The sequence below is a fragment of the Coloeus monedula genome (assembly GCF_965178545.1).
Source record: "Coloeus monedula genome assembly, chromosome: 5".
Lineage (NCBI taxonomy): Eukaryota > Metazoa > Chordata > Aves > Passeriformes > Corvidae > Coloeus > Coloeus monedula.
In genome coordinates this window covers 36,644,422-36,668,562 of record NC_138785.1, presented here as the reverse complement: position 1 = coordinate 36,668,562, position 24,141 = coordinate 36,644,422, and the positions used below count along the sequence as shown (strand labels likewise).

The following is a 24,141-nucleotide window of genomic DNA, read 5'->3' as shown; positions in this document are numbered from 1 at the left end:
TCTTCTCTTTGCCTCCTTGATTTTTCCTCACTATGAGATGCAAAAATTTAGCATTGTAGCTGCTGACTTTACAAAGACATTTAAAGCTATACTGGAGTGTGCAATTCTGATCACACTAGTTAAGACCAGACCTCTCAAATTTTTAAAATCAAAACAGGATGGTTTGACAAAAGAAAAAAATTCAGCAAATGAAACTTGAAAAATTCTGAGGTCTAGGAAGAAGTTGTGATTGAGATTCAAATGGTCTTTTCTAATGGAGGAGACACATGACATGAGATTCTTTTGGTCTTAAAAACTGGAAATTAATTCAAGGATATAGTCATGCCTGTAAATCAACCCAAATAGATTTCAGCTAGCCACAATGTAGCTTTGCATTATATTACAGTTCAAACATCATTAAACTCAGATGGAAATATCAGTAAAACAGACCCTGAAGGATTGACCAGAAGAGGGAATTGAAAGAATTTACAAGCTTCCAAACGGATTCATATTCAGCTGATGGAATTCAATGATCTATGGAGCCCAGTTCAGCAATCTCCCTGTTTCTCCTGCATAAGGGAAATGCATCCCATTTACACTAGCTGTGCAAAACAAGCTTTGGCATGCCAACCATTGTGGATTTAAAATTTTTTATTTAAAACAAAAAAACTATCTCCATAAAACTACATCACCTCCCATACTTTACTTGACAAAAAATTCAAAGCCTTTCTGCATAGCTTTAAATGTGGATTCCTAAGCCAGGAGCAGGACACTGATTTTCTTGGAATGTGTGAGAGTTTGAGATTTCTTTAGAAGGCCAGAATGCAAAGTTAGGATTTCCCAAAACCAAAAGTGACTGACTATACCTCTGAAATGGTACCAACTACCAATCAAAGTTACCAAACATGTCCCAGTCCAAAGCATTTAGCACTCTTTCAAGTATCCTGTACACCTAACTTGGCTGGTGCTGGCAAACACTGAGGTCGTAACTGTAAATTGCTTTGTTTGGCTCTGTTTGGTGAAGATCACAATGTCTGAACTAGAAGTACCAAGCTGTTTGTGGCTTTTGTGGCTTAGCACTTCTGGAAAATAAAAATTCACATTTGTTGCAAGAAAGATTATTTAAACAAACATTTCCCATCACTTTCAATTCTGCAAATACACACCATTAAACTTATGTGTTTTACAAAAAGGAAAACACAGCTAGGGCGAACAGTTGATAGGAAATCATACTGCAGTCTCTGATCTATGAAAACATGATTCAACAACAACAATAATGACAACAGAAGAACTTTGTCCAAACTTCTAATAATACCTACAGAAAAAAAAACCTGGAAGTTTCTATTGCTGAGACAATTTTCATAAGGCAGCAGTTACCATTTTTGTGGAAATATATGTATACTTGCAAGCGTGAGTGTACATACACGGTGACAAAGTGACTCACGCTTAAGTCTTCTTTGTTATACCACTATTTCACCTTTCAGACTAAAATAGCAAAGGTATTCAGGGTAAAAAATTAAATTGTATTGATCAAACTTACTGTGCAACCCCTATGACAGCACAGAAAAAAACTGTGGGTCTACTATGTAGGCATTTTCTAACAAGGAACTGGAACAGTGATGGTTGAACAACAAGCATATAGAGAAGTATCCCAATGATTTCCTAAAGTTCCTAGTTACCTCAGTACCCACATGATTGCTCTGTTTCATCCATGAGTAATCCATGAGATTTCCTGGCCTGCACAACTACTGATACAGCAATGTATAAGAGCTCTGGAAATTAAATATAACAAAATATAACCTAGAAAACCATTCACTCCTCAAGCTTTACTTCATAGTAAACCTGACATAACACTTTTCAGCTGTGATACTGAAATTCCCTTTTACAAGCATTGCCATGGATTTATGAGAGGTCTACCTGCACTTCAGATGCTAAAATTGTTAGAAGGCTTATAAAAAGTCACAGATGATTACAGCAATTTGAATGTCACCTCTAAGTGCTTCCCAGTTCTGAACTCAAATCTCAACACTACATTCTCTTCTTTAATAGCCTGATATGGCAGTAGTTAGTGTGTTGTATTTTTCAATTAGCTACACTTCAGTAACTTACAGCTGCTGTTATTGTGAGGCCTGTCAGGCAAGATAAAGAAGCTGTTTCTTCTGAGTCAGGCTTCCCCACCATATTTAAAATGTTTTTCAGTAGCTGTTTATGAGCTGATCTTGACACAATTTCAAGATCAAGGCATAACTTACTTCTTTTCATCAGGACGTCAAGCTCACAGTGCATGTAATTGTTTGCTATAAAGGCTGTGACTTTAGGACACGTTCTGTTGCTAACATTTTGAAACCAGAGCAAACCAGGCCATTACGTTAAATGTTACTGCTGAAGTTTGTGCCCACAGCTATTTAGTTTTCTCTATTCTAGGTTTCACACAGTCAGCAAAGGTTACAGCTCTTCCTTCTGAATATTTGTTGTGTTGATTCTTCTGAAGAGAAAAAGCAGATAGCGTTCCATGGGTTTTTCCACCAGGAATAAGACCTTCTAACAAGTAGGTAAAACAATGTCCCAAGACACTGCAGATTAGGATCACAGTGCATGAATTTTACACTTAGGTTTAAACCAGTACCTAACTTGCATTTCTGATATCCCATTATATTTTGCATATTTTATGGTGTTACAAAATGCTTTTCTATCTGAATTGTCGGGACAGTATCAGGGTTTTCTAGTACTCATTTTCTTTATTTTCTCTCTTTCTCTGCTACTGTTCTTAACTGCAAAGACACCTCTGTTTCTCAGGGGTGCATGTGTACCCTTTCCAGATAAATTTCTAAGTTTTCATTAGAATACTACAGGAGACAAAAACTTACAATGTATTTTTGTAGTGCTTGAAATTATCTGCAATGGGATTCTTTCCCCCTGGGCAAAGGGTGACTCATTTATCTTCAGTCTGCTAACCAAAGGGGCTGCCAAAGACCCCTCCTTTCTAAACAAAAATCTGTAGAGAGCTTTCAGAAACATGAGAAAATATGACAAACACAGCTTGAGTTCTTAACTTAGCTGGCAGAAGATCACAGGAGGATATGGACAAGTCCGCCAGCCTCGATCCCCTGCATTTACCACTCTGCTGGTAGCAACAGAGAGCAGCTCCCTGCACATAGACTGCTTCCCCGGCTTCCTTGGCATCTCCCCCTCTGCTCCTATTCTGAAATCCTCCAGCTCCAACTTCCTTATTTGGTTGCCGGGACTGTTCTTTGTCTGGCTGAGCCCCCCGGGCCACGCCGCCCCCGGCTCGGCCCGGCCCGGCTCCAGCGGGCCACCCCGCCCGGGCCCCGGGCGAGCCGCGGCCATGCCCATGTAAGGAGCAGCTTCCCGGGCCGGGCGGGCCGCGGGTCCCGGCCGGGAGCGCTCCGGCTCTCTCCGCTCACCCCTGCAGCAGCCTCGGCTCCCACCGCACGGCCGCCGCGGGCTTCCCGAGCAGCAGCGCTCCCCAAGCCGCCCTAGCTGCGTCTGCAAACCACCGGCAACAAGACAAAGGAAAATGAAGCTATGAAGTTTCAGTGTAAAAACTCACAGATTCCTGTCATATTTTCCATTGTTCTTTAGAACAGGTTACAGCGTGTCCTTTGGGGATTTCACTGGTGCTTTCCGCAGAGAAAAAGGAATCCCTCAAAAGAGCTACCTACTTTTTTAAAAGTTACTATTCTGTTATGCTACATGAAGAAAGAAAGCGAGACTAGTTTTACACTCGAAATATCCCAAACTTTTTAAGGTAGCGTTTATAAGGAGCAGCTTACCTGCTGGGAGACAGTGAAATTTGCTAGGGGAACACTCCCTACTGTTGCTACTTAGTTTTAGCAGCACTTCAGGTACTTCCCGAGAAAGAACTGACAGTCAAGCCGTACGCGTCTATGTAAGAGCCACAACAAGCAAGGAAGAACAGTTAAATAAAAAATTTTTAAAAAACCAACCAAAACCCAGTCCTGCTGGTCACCATATTTTATTGTTCACATCTTTTAGATTTAGTCTTTTGAAGTGGATTTATGTGATAGCTGCATTTTTTTTTTTTTTTTTTTTAATACAAAGATCAGGGAATCCTGTAGGAAGTGATTTCTTTCTTTAAATTTAAATGAGAAAATGACAACAATTCAGGAGAATATATACTGAATATGTCCACACGGACAGAAGAAACAAAAGTTAATCCACAGAGATCTAGCTGACTAAGGAGCTTATTGAGCTGTTACTCCTTAAAAGGAATACCCTTAACAAAGTAGAGATTTAAAATTAGTAAAAGTGTTCTGAGACAGTCCTCTCATGCAGCGTGACAAGAAACAACATTTTGAAAAAATTAAAGAAGGTATAGCTAATCTTCAAACTTTCTAATTCTGTTTGGGAATCTGGAAGCATTCCTGTATTTCTCAATATGGTTCCTTAGTATTAAGTTATGAAAACAAGTTCTTAAATACCAAAACTCCTTCCATTATTGCAAGTTCCTGTGGATGTTTGGGTGAAGTAGAAAACAAGTAGTAGACTGGAACAGAGAGCACTGCTTTAAGTCACTGATATACAGGGCAACAGTGAATGCTCCCAGGCACAAGTAGATGAAAAAAATAATTATGGAGAATACAAAGGTGCATTTATAACCACCTTCCTATAAGATTCCAGCTGCACCCAAGTCAGTTGTATTCTCAGCTCAACAGAAAACCGGCTCTGGTATTTTTATACCGCATTCTTGCCCTCAAGAGAGGCCTGAACAAGTTTGTTTACTTGTGAGAAACCCTCAAACTAGAAAAACGTAAGGAAACAGCTTAATCAAATAACAGAAGAATAAATATATTGACCACATCATAATTACATTACACATTTAAATTAGCATGCTAAAATTCACCTCAGGAAAAACCCAAACAAACCAAACAATTTCAGCAAAATAAGAAACATATAGGAACAATTTAGGAGAATTTATGCCCAGAAAGATCAGGTTTCAAGTTGTCTGTTTCAAGATTAATGTAAATAAAATATTCCTAACTGACAAAGAAAATGCTAAAATAAAAATCCAAAATACAGAAATGCTTTAAGGATAAATGAAACTAAGGTCACAATGATACAGCATTGTCGAACAGTAATTAAAACAAAATGCCATTATCTTATGGAGCTCATCCTCTCTACTGCTAAAGGCTGCGGAAGTACCAATTTATTTCAGAACTACTCCATCATCTTCAGCAGGTGTTCAGGCTACTGACAAATAACTCACTGCTGATTCTGCAAGCAATTTATTGTCCAGGCCCTGTCATCTGACATCAGTTGATCTGAATGGAACAAATGACATCACAAGAGATATGTTCAGGGTAGGAGGACATATCCTTCGACCTTTGATGTGCTGTTCTACATTTGCTCTTCTGCAAGTAGGAGTAGTTTCTGCTGCATGAGAAACTGACAACGCTCTCAAGAAAGCTATCTAAAAACCTAAGATAAATGCATGTGAAAGGTTAGGTTTTTACCCTTGCAGAAAGGGTGACCTCCCAGAAGTCTGGAAGCTACTACCCAACTGACTTTCACTGAAAGTTCCAGTCCTCTCTCTGCACGGTCAAATAGGTTTCAAAGAAAAGGTCTGTCTCTCTAAATACTCCAGATAGCTAAATTGCTGCCGTTGACCCCAGTGGCAATCTTTCATGTGCAAGTGTATTTCTATGCAGGTAGAGCATATCTGCTCCCCCATGCCATCTTCTCATTTTGGTACCTGCCAGTTTGTACCTCCTTCACCTCCCCCAGTGAACCCACTCACTCCAACTACTCAGTGCTCACATTAAATCTACAGATGCAACTAGACTGAGCCATGGCAGCTCTTTCTCATAGGATTGAAGCATTGCCCTCAGAGAACCACACCATATCCTGTCCCTCCTTTGCTTCTGCCAGAGGGTGCCCTCATGCTGTCCAGCCCCACATCCACATTATGGCAGTTTCATGTAGTCAAAAACTAGAAAGCTCTGCAGGAGCAGTAGAACAGAAATGTGCCATAAAAGACCACATCATTAACCCAACGGATCTGAGTAGTTTTATCATCTGAATACAAAAGTATTTGGTACCAGCACACAACTACTTACCAAGGTTAGAGTACTGGCAACAACTGTTTCAACCTGCTACTTGGAAACACTGAATTCAAAAATTACAAAATCTTTACTATTATTAAAGGAATTATGATGAAAACAATGAAAAAAACCTCAGCATTTTATCAGTAAAATAAAACTGATTTTCTGTGCTAACGTTCAGGCTTGTAATAAAAACTACTGGCATTGTAGCATAAGCACTAAAACACTTAGTGATATTGTAAAACATATTCAATAACACATAATCGTATTTCTCAGACTAAACATCTTAACATATTCTGAATGTATAGATACACACACTGATAATAATACATTTTCATACATATCTTCAAAAAATCCTCTGCCAAAGTATGAGACTGTGCATTCACTTCACTGATAAAACAGGCCTGTTGTACACTAGCCAGTTTGTTCACTAGCACAACTGTTCAACAATAAGTAATTACTACACCTCAGTTTATAGTTTCAACTGAATTATCATTTAATCTTAATGCATGTTTTCCTGATCATAGACCCATGTGAGCAACACTAATTATATATGAAATCCATGTGTATTCGTATCAAAATTATATCATCAGAATTTTCAGTGCAGAAGTACTAAAACTTATCCTGGGAGAGACCTGCATGAAAGCTACTCTGAAACGTAAGGTAGTTATAGAGGTCAAAAGCCATGCATTGACTTATATTTACTGCAGCAGTCAAGGACAAGGCACATGTCTGAGAGAGTTGGTCAAAAATTCATGGGAAGAGGAAACACTATTCTCCATATGCATAGCTGGCAAGTCCCATTGCATGTAGATCTGGAAAAAAAATTGCCTACATGTTTTCATCAAAACGGAGGAAATACACAGAACAGCAAGTAGATGACCATTTTCCAGTCTGGTTTTAGAAAGACATATATGATGCATGACTTTGTTAAATGATGACTAGTGTTACCTGCAAGTGGTAAATAGTAAATAAGTACTGACTGCTGTGAGGAGCAGCAGAATGAAATGATGAAATGAAAAACTGAAGCTGACTATAAATGGAAAACTTCTCAGTATTATTCCATAGTTTGACTCATCTCAGTCTGTTGGGCAAATTAGAAGATCCAGAGATCAGACAGTGTTAAACAGAGAATAAAGCAGCACGGTAACAAAATTAGCTCAGCAATACTAATTAAGTTTAGCCCTCTTGGTGCAGTGTTCTAGTGAGATCTTCTTCCTTTGTAGAGTCATGTTTGTTAGATGCTCACAAGTTGAACAGAACTTTGAGGAATCAAAATCCACCATAATGTATAACAAAAAGACATGCATCGTGAATACTGGGGCTGTCAAAGCACAACATGCTAAAGACTTAATTTTGTCCTTTAGAAACCAGGTTTCCTCTTCCTAGACATTAAAACGTATTATTAAAAAAACCCCCAAACCAACAAAACGACCCCAGAAATACTTCAATAGTAATTTGCAATAACTGATTTTATGGGTAATGTACTCCTCGTGGGAGTTCAGAATGACTTAGAAGATTTGTGGACAAGGTTTTAATGCCCTGTTTACATTTCCTGGGAGCTTAAGAAAAAACAGCCTGAAATAAGCTGCAGCTAATGTGCTACAGGAAATGAAGGAAGACAACCAGACTTCTCAAGAAAGATTTACATTTATATAATGGTGATGGCTATATTTTGGCTTAGAAAAAGGAACGCAATTGTTCTAAAATACACAGAAAATCTGTTGACTAGTGCTTCTCCTTAGTAGTGGATCATGAACCACTCCAACACTGTACACTGCAACAAAATGCTTTTTAAGAGAGCTCTTTCACCATTGCATGATACTTTGTTTAGAAACCAAAATATCTTGTATCAGCAATTCCTCTCTGTATGGCAACCAAAGAGACACTAAGCCAGCACAACCCTCATCTATGCCAAATGTGTTGGTGTGAAACCCACCACGACATTTTCCATGGTTTCTATGGAGAAAGCATTCAGTCTGTTGGTAAGCAGTAATATGTTCTTGGAAGTATAACATCATCTTTTATGAAAGATGTCCACAGCACATTGATAGAAGAACCTGCAACCAGCTTCTCACCGCTTTGTAAAATTTCCGTTTGTGGGAAGCAGGTGCCTTTGAAATTAAAGTTTAGAAATTGAAATTAATTAAAGGGGAAAGTGCTTATTACATCTTAAGGACATTATAGCATGCGAGCGCTTCTGTAGAGAATTAATTTATTTGGCAGATGATCTGAATAGTGCCAGAAATAAGACTTTTTCTCTACACTAAACTATGCCTATATTTGGCTTGATCACAAGCTCTTTTTTTTAAAAAGAAAAAAGCAAAACCCCGTGCTACCAAAAAATTAGCTTTGCACATGTTCAGCATGACATCATTTCAGCCAGATTTTTTTCTGTTGGGTCAGAAGTCCATGAATCATGCACATAGAGTGGCCTATGTGAGATCTCTGGACTGTTACTGGCTTAGCAGGACATTTCTAGAAATCTTGTCCTGACTCATAGATAAAAAGCTTTCAGAACTGAAAGCAAGGAGTTTTTCTTGCCTTCATTCCCAATGCTTGCTCAATATGACATGGCAACTTGATAAGATGCTCTATGGTGAGAGAACAGAGATTAAAGGAAATCATGGGAGGCTATAAAAGTAACTTCTTGTACCTGACTTTATAAACTCACTTTCATGTAATTTCTTGAGATATGTTTGGGTAGAAATGGATGAACAAACTTGTCCAAATTAGTTTTAACTTTGGTTTTGACCCAGTCTTACATGTTCAACTTCCACAGAAATCCTTTGAGAGAGTTTGCACCATGCATCTCTTTCTGGGCTTCTTACTAGTATATTTGGGAAGCATGAAGTTTTGCATACATCAGCTATTCAGCTGAGATGAAAATAAACTGCAAAGGGATATAGTATCATAAAACTTCATTTCAAGAAAGTACTGTAAGACAAATGTGTTTATATTGCAGTAAGCCCGAGTATTAAAATGCTATATTTCATTCAACCAAGATTATTGGAACAGTTTTGCAAAATCTGTGAAGTGTGACATAAGCCTGCAGGTTTTGATGCCTCCCTAAGATGTATATGCCTTCTTAATCTAAATTACTTCACATTAATCACTTCTTTTTTACTATCTAATTTCCAGTGGATGCTGGGCATTTTTTTCCCATTTCTTTTTTTTACCATGACCAGAAATGGTAAAAAAATTTTCGTCAGGTACAACAACTTTGCAAGTATGCAGTTTCCATGGCTTAAAAAGACCATGCTCTGTAAAAAAAGAAAAATCACAATTTTGGTGGTTTTTTGTTTTTCTTTTGTCTTATATGAGTTGTTCTGAATGACATTTTGCTTTCACATGGTTTTACTAGTTTTTAAGATCCTACTTGAATTTTTACTAGGCTTTAAAATTACAGTAGACTAATAAGTGGAATGGAGTAGACAACATCTGTTAACTGATGACATATAGGTGCTACGGTGCTTTGATATTTTCCTTTTTACAGTGTTAGGCCATGAGAGAGACCTCTTTTTGCCAAAGCTAAACAACACACAACAGCTGTATTTCAGAACATGACAAAGACTGTGATGCGAGGTTTGGCTGAGGAGTACTTCATGGTCAGGGATGCTGTATCTCAACTACAATTTTTAAAGGTCCAAGTTCCTTTGAGAAGATATACCCTCAAAGGAGTACTGCAGGCCAGAGCCTTGAGATGCCAAGAGTTCCATGAACTTCTACAAGTACCCATTGCGAGGGCAAGTGCAACTGCAGCAGCTATTCTTAGGCAGCAAATATAATTCATGGTATCACAGCTATGCTGGTGAATAATTATTTACATATTCACATTCTACTGATATCAATAGGTACAAACAACAAAAGAAACCATGTTTAAACAACTCCAGAAACAGAAACCACACCAAAATGAGTCTTGTCTTTTTAATGACAAAAGGAGCAAAGCTGAGCACAGACCTCTGAACTATTTGCTGCACACAAACTCCCCTTATTTCTGGCAGGCCTTTCCACTGGCACACAAGGAAGTCAGTATCTCATTAGGATCCTAAATTACTTGCTCTTCCTTGAACCTTCTGTCTTATGTTTTAAGGATCTTTTGTCCCCCTCAGCTCACCTTAAAGAACTGCAATTCTTTTTTTGATTTTGGATACAGTGAGCTAGGTAACCACACTAGCTCACTCTTCAAAAATATGCCTCTGACTGATTTACTTGCATCACTATTTCCTGGCTTGTTCTTCTATGAAATACTGTATAGCTTCCTTTACTTACGTACACATTCCAGAGAACACAACACACAGTGAAGTGAGGAAACAGTCCCACGTGTATGTAAAAGGCAATACAGTATTTTTATTTCTTTTCTAATTTCCCAATAAGCTATGAGAAAAAACAGGTCCTAAATAATACTGCCAGCAGAATGGTATTATGAATAGTATGGTTTGATACATGATCTGGGATGTAATTCTCAAAAAATGAAATAAGTCTGTTAAGTCTAATCACTAAATATACTTTCTTATCATACTTTAATCAGATATTGCTTGGACAGCATCCCATACATTCTGCAATAAAACAACATGTAAGTAAAGTCTGAATTTTTGAAACAATGAGCTGCAATTCTGGTCACTGGTCTGGGAAACTAAAAGCCACCAAAACCAAATAGCCACTAAGTAAAAGATGAATCATTTCAGAAAATGGTAAAAGGGGAGAAAAAAAACCCAACAAACCCAAACAGAAGGGAGAAAGAAAAACCCACACTTCAGTAAAGCCTATAGGAATCAACTGGCTTCAGACCAAAAAATGCTAATGGAACATAGATTACCTAAGAAGAAGTGAAATAAGTTTCCAAGAGCCATGGAAGTTGATTAAGACAAATACTCATTGTACACGGAAAAAAAAGCAATTCCACTGGACCACTTTCCAAATGCCTGATCTTGCACTCCTTGTACGCCCTAATTCCCTTTAAAGTTATGAGTTTAGGCTAGGTGTTGGGATTATATAACTATGTCTTAAAAGACAAATGCAAAGTAGTACAAAGCAAAATTATACACAAACCCAGGATTAGGAAAAAAACCCCCACAGCTAGACAAAAAAAACCCCCTAGAAATTTGGAAAGAAAACTACAATGAAAATAGCCAGAGGTGAGGTATATTTCTAATCCCTTCCTCTAGAACTGGAAAATATTGAGGAGGAGGAAATTCAGAGTAAAGGGGATGAAACTGTGGAAGTTAAACAGTCTTGTCAAAAAGAGAAATATTTGAGTAACATTTCCTACACTACTTTAAAAGGGAGTAAACTAACCAAATGCCTTCTGAAATTGGCTGTATGCCCACCACTTTGGTTGACTTTAGGGTCAGTAAGGCAGAGGACAGACATAAGCTAGCATAGCTGAAAAATCAATACAGTTAAAACACAGATGGAATTTATTGTAGAGCAGCTGGAAATGCAAAGAAAGAATTCTATGGATCTATACTGACGGTGTAACTTTGAAAAACATTCTCCAAGTATGAAAGTGCTTTACAAAACAAACAACTTAGACATAGTCATACTACAGAAAACAGAACGTTCTACTCTGAATGTCTGGCATAATATTTCTGATCGGTTTAATAATATTATCTTTCACATCAGTCCAAACAGACCTGCTAATGAAGATCAATAAATCCTTCACATGATAATATAACATGTGTATGAAAAAATCCATGAATTGGACAGAAGACAACTGTACAAAATAAAATGGGAAATTCTAAGTGTTTTTTTCCCCCTTTGATTTTCTTGTAATAGATATTCTGGTTAAATTCTCAGGTATTTTGCAGCTTTAAAGAATTCCTGGAAATCCTTCAAGACATTCACCCATGTCAAGATTTTTATTCTGCAGGGAGTCATGTCAGAATCAACACAATAAATGTTACCATGCAGTATTGCTAGTGAGTCACTGTTCGAGAAAGTTTCCTGATGTACCACTGCACAGGACAGTTAGTCATACCTTGTAAGTTTTATATTTCAAAAACCCTTGTTCTAAAATACTCTGTACCAAGAGTAACATTTAAAAGATTTTTGTTAAAGGTGTACTGAAGCCACCTTACACACTAAAGAAAGATGCAGTTTCACTGTTATTTTGGGCCAGTGGTGAAAAGGTAGTGATCTGGCCAAAAAACAAACTTTTTTTTTTTTTGGCTTACTTTTCAACCATATCAGCTATTTAATTGATGTAGTCATGTGTCTGCATGACTGCTGGTGTTTTTGCAGGGGGAGAAGTTGTAAGATGGGGGTTGAGGAATACAGGTTTATCCTTTTTGTGTGGCAAAGTATGGCCCTTGGTGCAGCATAAGCCAGACAGAAAACTACCCACTGAAAACAACATGAAGACACTAAATTCTGTCATGTATCTCCTTAAGGCATATGTGGCATCTGAGACTGGAGATTAAGAGAATAAAAAACCGTAAACCTTTGCACTTAGAGACTAGAAAAACAATGCATAAAGAATGTATAAAATACTTCTTAGAGAAAACTATGAAGCTCAAAGGATAGCAAGTTGACTGAGAAGCAGGTTACAGGTATTTCACTGGGAGAAGCTCCACCTACTTAAGAATGCCAGGTCATTTCTGAACCAGAGTATACTTTCATTACCCCTTTTTGTCTCTGTGTTGAGACAAACTCCTTCTGATCCTACTTTGCAAAGTTAAAAAAAGCCCATCTGACAGCAATGGCACACACGCTCCATTACATCTTGCAGTCCCACCTGATACGGTGTAGAATGGTTTACTAAATAAACATTAGAGGTTACTAAACATACCTCTCAGATCAAAACTGGAGAGATAGATAATCTTTTTTGGATACTTACATGAATGTTGGTGAGAATTCAGAAGAACTTGTGCAAACACCAGAGCACATCAAGATTACAACAGTGTTATATGTGTATAACACTTGGGAGACAGAGATGAACAATATTTGAACCCAGTCATGAATTTAAGCAATACTGTTTTCTATAAACTGCTTCTCACATGAATTAACATGGGTGACTGTCATTCTTTAACAACAGTAAGCAGTACATTTCCAATTCTTTTTATGGATATAAAAAAGCACCATGATATTAACAAATATTACTTCTCTGTTGTTGTTTCTCCAAGACATCTGTGGGATATTAGAAATGTGGGCAGCACAAAAGCCCCATTCCCTCTTTAATCCTGCAACTAGCAGTAGTAGATTCCTACCTGGCAAACAGCTTGGTTTCTGCATTTCTGCTGCTGGAGGAAGAGGTAATTTACACTACCCTATCTACTCAGGCAAACTTTCCTCACTGACAATGACATTTACCTTGGGAATGTCATTGTCAGTGAGGAACTGTACTGGCAGAAAAAAACCTGCCAACATACATGCTTGCTATTCTATCCACCAGCATCACCAGCTCTGTCCCTCTGAAGTCCCACTGAAAGGTCTGGCAATGCCAGCTGCATAAGGCAACCACAGATTCCACCTACAAAGAGTCTATTGAGGGTCTGGTGTCTATAATTCATCTTTACTGGATACAGTAGTGAATGAAAACATCCAATTGTGTCTGAAAGCGTTCATCTCAACTCGAAAAAATATTACTCAGTCGTGTAACTAAATACATTTGTGTGCAGTGGCCTTAAATCTAAACCACACTTACTTCAGCTTCAGCTCACTAGACCAAGAGATCTGTAGGGCAGTCTGTCTGGCTAAACTTCCATGAGACAGGTTATGTCTCACTGCAAGGGAAGGGGGGAAGGGAAGCTATCTTGAAAGGATTTCAAGAACTTCTCCAAGCCTTTGCAGCTACTTGGCAACTAACCCTTCAGGATACACTAAGACTAAACTGTGACACTGGGCCAGTTCGTGAGGGTAATTCTGACCAGAGATAAATTTCAGGAATATTGCTTCATACTTGGTCCAGAACACAGATTGATTTGATATCGGTCCTGATATTCTGCAGGACACTGTCAAACAGTTGTTTTGTTAGATCCTTCCTTTGGGAGGTTTAACTCTTGACTTTGATTTGCCTGTCTGATGAAAGCTAAAGTTCTCCTCTCCTCCCACCTTGTGGTTGAGGTACATAATTCCAAAATGTTTGTTGGTTTGGGGTTTTTTTGAACAATAAAAAGGAACTGAAGAAGATTTAGTAATTACTATATATGGCTGAAAATGGACCTGGATTAATAATTTTCCATCTGAACCATTTCTTGATCCCTAGGATAGAGAACAAGTTTGGGTAAAAAGTAAAAGGGAAGTACATGAAAATAAATCCAATGTTACACAGGTTATGTTAGTTAGACTGCTGTGGCCCAGAAAATGAACAGCCAACACATAGAGAAGAAAACCCTCATGACATGTTATGGTTACGACTGCCATTTGTAATAAAAATCTACAGTTTCTGTGTAAAGTGTTAAAAAATCAAAATGTGGAGGTCATTAGAAATTGTGTTATTCCCTAGTTTCCTATTCACTGAATTCCACCAATCAGTATTTTGGCATTGTTCCTCATTAAAAATTTCTACCAACTTTTATAATCTACTAGATAGTGCGTAAAAGTGAATGACTATGATTCTATTACTGCTTTTACTGAAAAGATATTGGTCAAATTCTCCCCAAGATTTTCAAACTCCTGCCAATATATTTTGATAGCCATAGAAAGCAAACAGCCTTGCTTTAAATCTTTAAGCATCGAAGATATAAGAAGACATCCACAATTAACCAAGATAGGCACCAGATTCCCTTTGAATGCGTTAAGTTAGATTAAAAAGAAAGTAAAAATAAATAAGTAAAAACATTGGAACTGTAGGAATACAGGAATAGGAAATACATTTTTCACATAATAGACCTTTACGTGAAGAGGGTATATTCCTAAATCCTCAGTATACTCTTGAAAGAGCATACAGTCTGAAATTTTCCTCATTATGGAAAATGTGGTGACATATTCATTATTTTCAGCAATATTTTTGGCTTTTGACATGAAGGAGATGTACTAAACTATTCACTAAACTATGCTGAAGTTGTCTGTATTGGTATTTTGGTTTTCAATTCAGAGTTCTAGTAGTGGGAGCCATAAGCAACCTAGCCTAGAAATTAGCAAATGACCAATAGCATTGATTTGCAAGGACATAAAAAGTAGAAGAAAACCAAGAAAATCAGTCCTCTTCGATGGTAAAATCAAATTTGAGAAGAGTGAATGGAGCACCCTGAGTCTTTCCACAAGATAAAATCATAACATGGATTGATGGGGCACCTGGACATTGAAGTGCTCACGGGCTCTGCAGACCAATAATCAAAACAAGCACTGTAAGAGCTTGCCTCCTTACAAACATCATCAATGATGTGTGACCAGGCTCCTAATATAGCTTTCTTTGTGTGCACTGAGCAGTGTGAACAACCCATACGCCTTTGCAAGCAACCTCTTACACAGTGAATGGTAAGCATTTGCTTTATGTCAAATGCTGGAACAGTTTTTCCTGTCACAAGGGAAGAGAATTCCAGCAGTTTGTCAGTAGCTGTAATTGCTCTGTGTGCTTGCTAGATAGACCCGTACTCTGTGAAGTACCACAGTTAATATCAGAACTAACCTGATTTTGAGGCCACAAGCTCACACCTTTAACAAACCAGTAAGTTCTTTCATGGGAAATTAGCTATTAAAATTTTAAACTTAGTAAGTGAGTGGTTATTTTAAGAACTTTTAATTCTGGAAGCATTTGAATTTGTTGCTAAAGTCCTAGCAATCAGATTAAGTCTGAAGTGCTTCATGTGTGGTCACGAGCGAAAATAAAGAAGTATAATAGCATGACAATCAAGAAACTACAAGCAAGTAAGGGCTTCCTGAAATACCTCCCTTAGGGAGCTTAAACTAGGAGACAGGGAGTTATAGTATGCTTCACTGTAAACTAGAGCTTGGAATTACCTAAAGGAAAGATGAACTAACAACTCACACTTTGTGAAAATCAGTGGGAAGAAGCGCCTTTACAGACTCTCTCTAGTTTACAGTAAGTGGCTACAATCTTCCTTAGGATGCTTTTTTCCCCTAATATAATTTTAAAAAGTTCCATTCAGATTCTTCTCTAAAAGGCAATGCATGAGTGTTTCTCATTCTGTTTCCAAGCAGACTGATAAATATATGCAAACAAATACATGCCCACAGGGAGAAGAGCCTGGTTCAGCACGTTAGTATAATTCATTCTGAAATGCTCAATTGTTCTGTCTGGAGCACCCAGTGTTTTTTTAATCTGCCCAGGAAAATCCTTTTTTTACATTGCCTCTTCAGCAAAAGAAAGCCATTGTAGAAGCATATTTAGTTATACTTTTTTTGCTTTGTGTAAATAGTTTTAGAGTCATATCTTTAGACTGAGAAAAGCCAACCGCAGTATGCAGTTCGTATCAATGCACATGGGTCCATGCTGCAGCCACCCACAAATATCCAAACACAGATACCCTACAACCATTTTTATGGATATTTAGACTAAGTGCTACTATAAACTCTACATGCAATTGTACATTTAATTTTTTTAGTATTTGTTGCCTTCCTTTATTTTTCCCAAAAGCAGAGCTATGAACAGAAAAACACACACAGATCCATTTTCAACACTGGCCTCAAAAGCTCTAAATATTGCATACTGCTGTCTGACATTAAAGGCAAAAAATCCTTTGGTGATGGAATTCTGACAGCTAACTACAAAAAGCTCCAAACATTTTTGCACATGAACCAGGCTTTAGATAAGAAGCTGGCATGACTGTGTCCTAATTTATCTGTTCTAGTTTACTTTACTCTAATTCTGAGAGAAACACTCAACTGCAAATACCAGTTGTAGAAAAAGAACTGTAACCATAAACCACAAATTATCTACTTGTCAGGAAATAAAATTTGCTGTATTTTCTGACTACTTTAACTATTTTCCTCAGTTTGTACTGTTTGATGCAATTTTTGCTTTATAGTCTGATGCCTTACATAATTCTGCAAAGTGTCTCTATGGCTCTAAAATCATCATAATTCTATATGAAGAATATAGAATATATCTTTTTCATACAAGATAAATGTTTTCATCGCATTGTAAAGAGGTTTCAGTGTCTCAGACACACACAGTTGGTATTGACACAATTTGATGGAGACCAACGTGTAGCTGGGGACAAAGAAGGGAAATGTTCAGTGGAACAGGAACATTTTCTATCAGTAACTTCAGGAATTTGAGTTTTCTCCTCTAATTTAGTCACTTCATCATCCCTCTAGGCATCATTGCTACAGTTTCCCACCTCTCTGCTAATACAATTGCTTGTGCAGCTTGACTGCCATGTAACATAAACAACATTTCTAATAAATGATTATGATTTATTTCTGTCACCTCAGAGACACACAGTTTATTATTCTTCTCTCTCAAATCAATTACTAGTTGACCTATGAAGCAAAATTCACAGTTGCATTGCATAAATTTGGAAAAAAATAACTGTTAGCAAGAGTACAAGATGCAAGATTCCCAGTAGCACTATCACAACAGAAGGAAAGATAAGCTTACCCTGAAGAGGACCTGCATTTGGTAATTTCCACAGTTAGGGTGCTTGTCTGGCCTTGAGTAAACAGCAGAAAAATTGAAGGAATCTGGGGAGAGACTACTATGTTTGAAGAGACAAGAATTGAGGGGCGGGAGACAGGACCGGCGGTGGGCAGGAAAAGGAAAAAGGACAACAAAATAGGTAGAAAGGAACAGTGCTCTACACTGGTCTGTCCCTATGGAAGTTTTGACAACTCTCCAAATGAGCAAGCATTCCCTCATACTTTTCTGAAGCCTAGGGAGAAACTCACTAACAGAGTATAAATCAGTTGCAGGTGTTTCTTCGGAGTCTGATTTTCTAGGATACTTCTTACCACAGCTTTATCTTTGCAGTTACCAAACCTCAAGGGACTGTAAATCCTCAATGAGAAACAAAAAACCAACAACATAAGGAGCAGATGAACTCATGGATAAAAATCCTGGGCCAGAAATCCTTATTGTTAAATTAAAACCCATATATACTGCACTGTCACGAAACAAAAAAATAAAAACAACGAAACATAAAAACCCAAGAGCAACAATAACATTTCTTCCAGTAGAATTACTGAGCAGGAGAGCGTCATTACTGGAATGGCAGGAGTTCTGAAGTCACAGCTTCACACTGAGATGTTTAAAGGTGTCATTGTCATTCAGGACCCACTGCCCACTACTTCCACCCTAGTGCCAGGACAAGCATTTATGTAGGCATCTGCTACATTTACTGCTTTTCACATGGGATGGCATCCTGGGCTATTCTTTGTGTGATCCAAGCAAAGAAGATCCATAGAACTAGCATGGCAGCAGGAAAGACAGAACAGGGTGACCACAGCTTTGACTTATGCTTGTTGAAAGTGCATACATGAGACTATAGCCTAAACTAATCCTCTCACATCTTTCTGTACTGGCATGTTGAAAGTAGGCCAAAGCAGAAGAGGCCTCCTGGAATGTGTATCACTACTATTACCTATTATTGAGAATCCATAAAAAACAACTATGAAAGAAAAAGCAATATAAGGTACAGAAGACTGGAAATGTTTCAAACTCTCATCCATTTAAGAAAACTATGTTTGCTACAGCTAGTTTAAAACACCTCCTTCACATGCTACAACCATGACTTGCTCTGAAATGATTCTCAGCATTAAAAATTCTATGAAAGATCAAAGCTGTACAGTGCACAGTAAAAACATTCTTCAAACAGAATATTTTTCTAAGGTTTCCATGGAGTATTTGTGGGTCATTTGGTTATTACAACCACCCACAAAAAACAGTAACCTAAAGAGTGTAATTAGTTAGTCTAGAAACAACTGCTGTCTTTCCTCCTTCCCAGAGCATGTTTGCAGTGATTTGGCTACCTGCCTTGTTTTGGCAGGCTGTCTCTGACCGAGCTGAACAAACCAGTTCTAAAGAGTCAGCTTTACTCTACCTGAAACATCTTCAGGCATTACGGCAAAACAAGAGCGTATCAAATGTAGTTCACATTTAGATCTATAGATTTTTTGTTTCATTTAAGAATAGCTACATATAAAAACAACCTTGCAACTATGTACTGCCAAGAAACTCAACATATGATGGTAGGTTCACTGCAAAAATTGTAAAGGAACTATCACAGTTCTACATTTTCTGTGCTTGTTAAGCAGCCTTATTTTGTCATAAATAATGCTTATCTACATATATAAGTTGACTTACATACGAAGTTGACTCCAGCTCCAGCTAGCTTCGATAAGATACCTAAAACCTGACTTCTAACAATTGTCTGATCTCTGTGGGAAGACTGACCTCTAAATGACCATGTGAAAAGAGCCTCACTAGTGAGGCTCATATTCAAGACATACTGAAGATAAACAAATGACAATGCTTAATTGACCAAGCGAATTGTGAAAATCTCATGCAAAATGACAAAAAAAGTGTCAGGCTTCTGAGTGATGCTCAAGTTTCCTCCTGTATAAAGGATGAAACTAACCCATGCAATTAATCTAGCAACAGAAAGTTTTTCAATCTGGAAACAGTGTTTTCCTGTACTGGAGCAAAGGAGGAAAAATATAGCCATTTTTGATAGTTTAATGGAACAAGGCTGGCTGGGCCTTAGCTTAGTAGGTCTCCTGATCTATCAGCTATATAGGCAAATTGGTACCATGTCTACCCCATTGGAGAGATACTGGGTTCTTCAGATTCGCTCCTGAAAGACTGTGATGTAGAGAAGGTAGTTGTAGACACAGTTCTTGGCCATCAAAGCCAAGAGAGAAAGGTCCAGTCTTAGTAAGTTTGAATCTGTGAAGAATTAGAAGCACACAGCATCCTAATACTCTTGGAGTAGCAATATGCTATATCTATTCCATCAACAAACATGGAACTAGCTTGAGGGATGCATATTCAGCACAACTGTCAAAAAAGGAAAAAACAAGAGCAACAGCCAAAAAACCCTTAACAAACCAAGATGACCACAAAAGTCAAATTTTCCAGGCAAATATCACAAAATCAGAAGTGAAATCACATTTAGCAGACCTCATGGCTAGTGCAATGGCTATCATACACAATTTCTAAATTGGTGAGATTGAGGTTTCCTCTTGAGTGGAAAATATTTTTAAGTAAAGGAATATTTAAAAAGGATTATCATAGAAACCCATACACATACACACACACATACACTATTACCCAAGATCATAACCACAGACCTAATCAATTACAATTTAGGTAATTTTTGTTCATAGAAGGAAGGATCTGATAACCCTATTATTTCCACGTTCTACAAGATGTGTATAACATCATTGCTCTGAGGACTGGTAAGGAGTATAGCTGGATGCTACTCTAAGCAGCACAAGACTAAAGCCTCTTTTGGGAACTTAGAACTTACAGAAACTTACAACAGTTTGCGAACCGTTCAGAAGAGGTGAAATGATTAGTATCTGAAAAACCCATTCTCCTTACTTCCATGTTAATATACATAGCTCATTTCAAAGGGTTTTGTAGAAGTCTATAACTTTCGAAAAAAAAAAAAATTACTGGTATCAAAGAAGAACAAAATCCATCTGAATTTCTGACTAAAATAAGGTACAATATTACTGGGTTTTTAAATCTCTTTCCAAGAATCTCCATACACATAGGGTATTAAGTAGATACTCCAGTGAAGTCAAAGAAAATCAGAGTCAAGTCATTGCAAATTAAAACGGAGGTCTGAAAGTTTGTTTTCATACTTTTAAAGTTTGACATTGATTACTAAAACAAGATTTACAAAAACACCTTTGTCTTCTCAAAATTGTTTGGGCATTTAGTTTTATGTTTATAATACTACTTTCTCATTTTAGAGAGAATATTGCTCTCTCATTCACTTTTTCTGAAGTTTAAGTGAATAACCTTCCTTCTAACAACAAATTAAAGCTGTAAAATATTTGGGCTGACAATCAACTGCTTTCTGACAGCTTATGAGAAATCTTTTGACCATATCTAGAAATAGGTTCTAATTTATGGAGCATACTAGGTGGTATAAAGCAATAACTGGAACTGGTTACAATGTTTAAAAGTATATGGATTCCCATACAAATAAGAGCAAATGGGTACAGAGAATTCACAGAATTTGTGTTAATTTGCAACAAGGTCAACAACCAACCACCAACATCCAAAGTTGATAGACTTACTGTCTGAAATCTGGACTCCTAAAAATGCTACTCTGTCCTTAAATAACGCTGTACTGCACTTTCTGTTGGCAAAAAGTTGATATAGTTTCCCAGTGTTTTTGCTGAAACATTCCAAGGATGAGTAACATGAAATATACAAGTGGTATGCAACAAATTAAGTATAAACAGCTATTTCCTATCCTTAATATTTCCTTTAATAAGTTACATTTATGTTGTCCAAATCCCCAGTCATTGATGTCACAATGTTTTCACTAAAATCATACCCATACTTACCTGTTATTACATATCAACCTCTATCTGAAAGCTTTACAGAGTGTCATAATCCATAGCACCGTCTCTAGAGGTTTCAGTCCAAATATTGCCTCATCAGGCTTGGCAAACCAGTGCTTGCTCTTTCACTGTTTGAGTGTAAAATGGGATTTAGATGTGGCTTCAGCAGGAGTTCTTACCATGTGCATACCCTTATAGAAGAATTAGATTTAATCTTTCAAAGCTCTTCTTTTTGTCCTGATTTTTGTTTGTCATAAAAGACACACTATACTGAGATTTATTAGAGAGAGGTAAATATTTTCTAAGTTTTTACTTTTATGCTGTTACTGACACCATTATTAATTGTATGGTTGTAGCAAAAGATATAAAGGAACACATTTACATACCTCACGTTTTACCAGAAAATGTGGCTTTTCTTCAGCTGTAAAATCTTACTAATTGCTGAATGATTATTTTCAATACTTTTTCAGAAAAACTAAAGCATGTTTTGTGAAATTACCATTTGTTCTAGTGACTTGAAAGTTTGCTACTTATTCTGAATTGTCCTTATCTCATTTTGGAAACAATGCCATCATTTATTTAATGGCTTAAATAGATGTCTACTGTTAGAGCACCATTTCAGTGAGCTACAATCTCTTTCTTTCTCTCAACTTATGTAACATTATATTTTTCTTAAATAAGGGTTAACCTTGCCTTTAGTAAGGCTGGTTCTCTGGAAGAAATCAGAGAGGCTTGTTTAGAAAAGGATTTGACATGCATGCTCTGTCCTGGTCAGAACTGGCAGAACAAACCTCATGTAAAAAGCCAGCTACATCAAAGCCTTGGAGGCTCATCCACTTGTGTATTTAGTTTACTCTAAACCCAAAACCAAATCAAACCTCTCTTTGTCCTTTGGCTACTTTTGATGAACTATACTTTATGTCCCATAGCATGTCTTGCAGACTGTTGAGTTAGTTACCAAGCAAAACACCTATGTGTCTGTATTTTCTCTAAGTTCCTGTGCTCATATTCAAAAGCTTAAATCCAAAATTTCATTTCTCTAAGTTCCTGTGCTCATATTCAAAAGCTTAAATCCAAAATTTCAAACATTCTGAGTTTCAGTTTGACAAATTTATGGAAAGCAGTTAGATCCCCTAAACGAAGATGACTGAATTCTGTCTTTCACAATTTTGTGTCAGTAACTTTCTAGTAATAACTCACTTCTCATTCTGGCACTGTAACACACAGCTAGGCTATTTTAGAGACTCCTCCAATATCTTCTTTTTAATACTTACAGAGAATTGGGAGGTATGTTTAAAATACCTCTTTACCAATCAGCACAGAGGATTACCCTGTTTTGGGTAACTTCTATCCCTGACTCAGGTTAAACTGAAATGCTTTCCTGAAATTCACATATGATTTTTTTTCTCATGAAATCATCCCGTCATTTGTATGTTGATAACTTGTTAGAAATTCATGTGTATCAAGGATAAAACAATTGTCCTATAATGGTCCTACATTTCTTCACAACAATCTTCTCTCCACAGAGAGAAGGAGAGAGTCTTAAATGAGGTGTTAATAGCCCCACTATAAGAGGATTCTGATAAAAAATGGAATCCACTGACAGGCACTGCCTACAACAATGTGATGGTAAACATGGAAATTTGAACAAAAAATTGCCTGTTTATAAATGCCATGGGAGATGGATATGCAATATTCTGAGTGAAAGTAGAGTCTGGACTATTCACTGTTTTACAGTTTTTTTCCTTACCAAAACACAGAATCATTAGAATTGAAGAATACCATGGAATGACTTAAGTAAGTGATGATAATTCAGCAGCATCTCTAATAACCTGTTTTATCTGTTTTAACACTTACCAAGAAGAGAAGGTTTTTTTCTCTCCAATTTTCCTCAATCTCAGAATATTGTGAGAATAGCATTTAGCACTTCATGATGTAATAAAATTATAAAGTATGTTTGGGGAACATAAAATTCAAAAACTCTTATCTGTAACCTTCTGCAATAAAAAACCATTACTGCAACTACAGTAATTTTTATGAAGCCTATGAGGTAGTGACAGAAAAAATCAAATTCTCTTGTGCCTTTTGTCTTTCTACTGCAAGGGACAGGGATCCAAATAGGAAAAATAAACTGGACAGAGCAAAAGTACACCCATCAACATCAGAACTGCAGAGTCCTGTCTCAGGGACCCTCACATCTGTACCATGCTGACTTTAAGTTAACAATTCTTTGTCTCTCATTTACACAAACACAAAGAAGGAAAAAAAAAGAACATAATATTTACCTATACTACAGCAAATGTCAGGTTGGCTGTTTCCAATTCTGGACATTTATAAAGTTTTTTTCTGCCCTACCACCCCGAGTATTTTGTTTTGAGTCAGGGGTTCTGTATGCAGGACATACAGTCCTCTGTTGTGGCATGCCATGAAATTCTTCTGTGACTTTATTAAAGCAAGGAGAAGGCTCATCACATAATCCCAGTGGCTATGGATGCTGAAAGGATGATTATGCACACTGAGTATTTTACACATATTTCTAGGGTGTTTGCTGATAACCAGCATCATGTTATGTGTTTTAGTGGAAGCTGAAGGCACACAGCTCTGCCTTCAGGGGCTGACTTGGCAACTTTGCTCAGACAAGAATTTACTAGATAAA

At 37.3% G+C, this 24,141-nt stretch overlaps 1 protein-coding gene across 7 annotated transcripts in view; it reads right to left on the bottom strand.

Annotated features, from left to right (window-relative positions):
- Positions 1-24,141, bottom strand: part of PALLD (palladin, cytoskeletal associated protein) — a 190,328-nt gene that overhangs the window by 70,554 nt on the left and 95,633 nt on the right. Inside the window, exon 1 of one of the 7 annotated variants that reach the window (XM_082281945.1) lies at positions 2,847-2,921. The exons of the other annotated variants lie outside the window; for them this stretch is intronic. The gene's annotated coding sequence lies outside the window, so the exon portion shown is untranslated. Of the gene's footprint in view, positions 1-2,846; positions 2,922-24,141 lie in introns of those variants that run through there. 7 annotated transcript variants of the gene reach the window in all.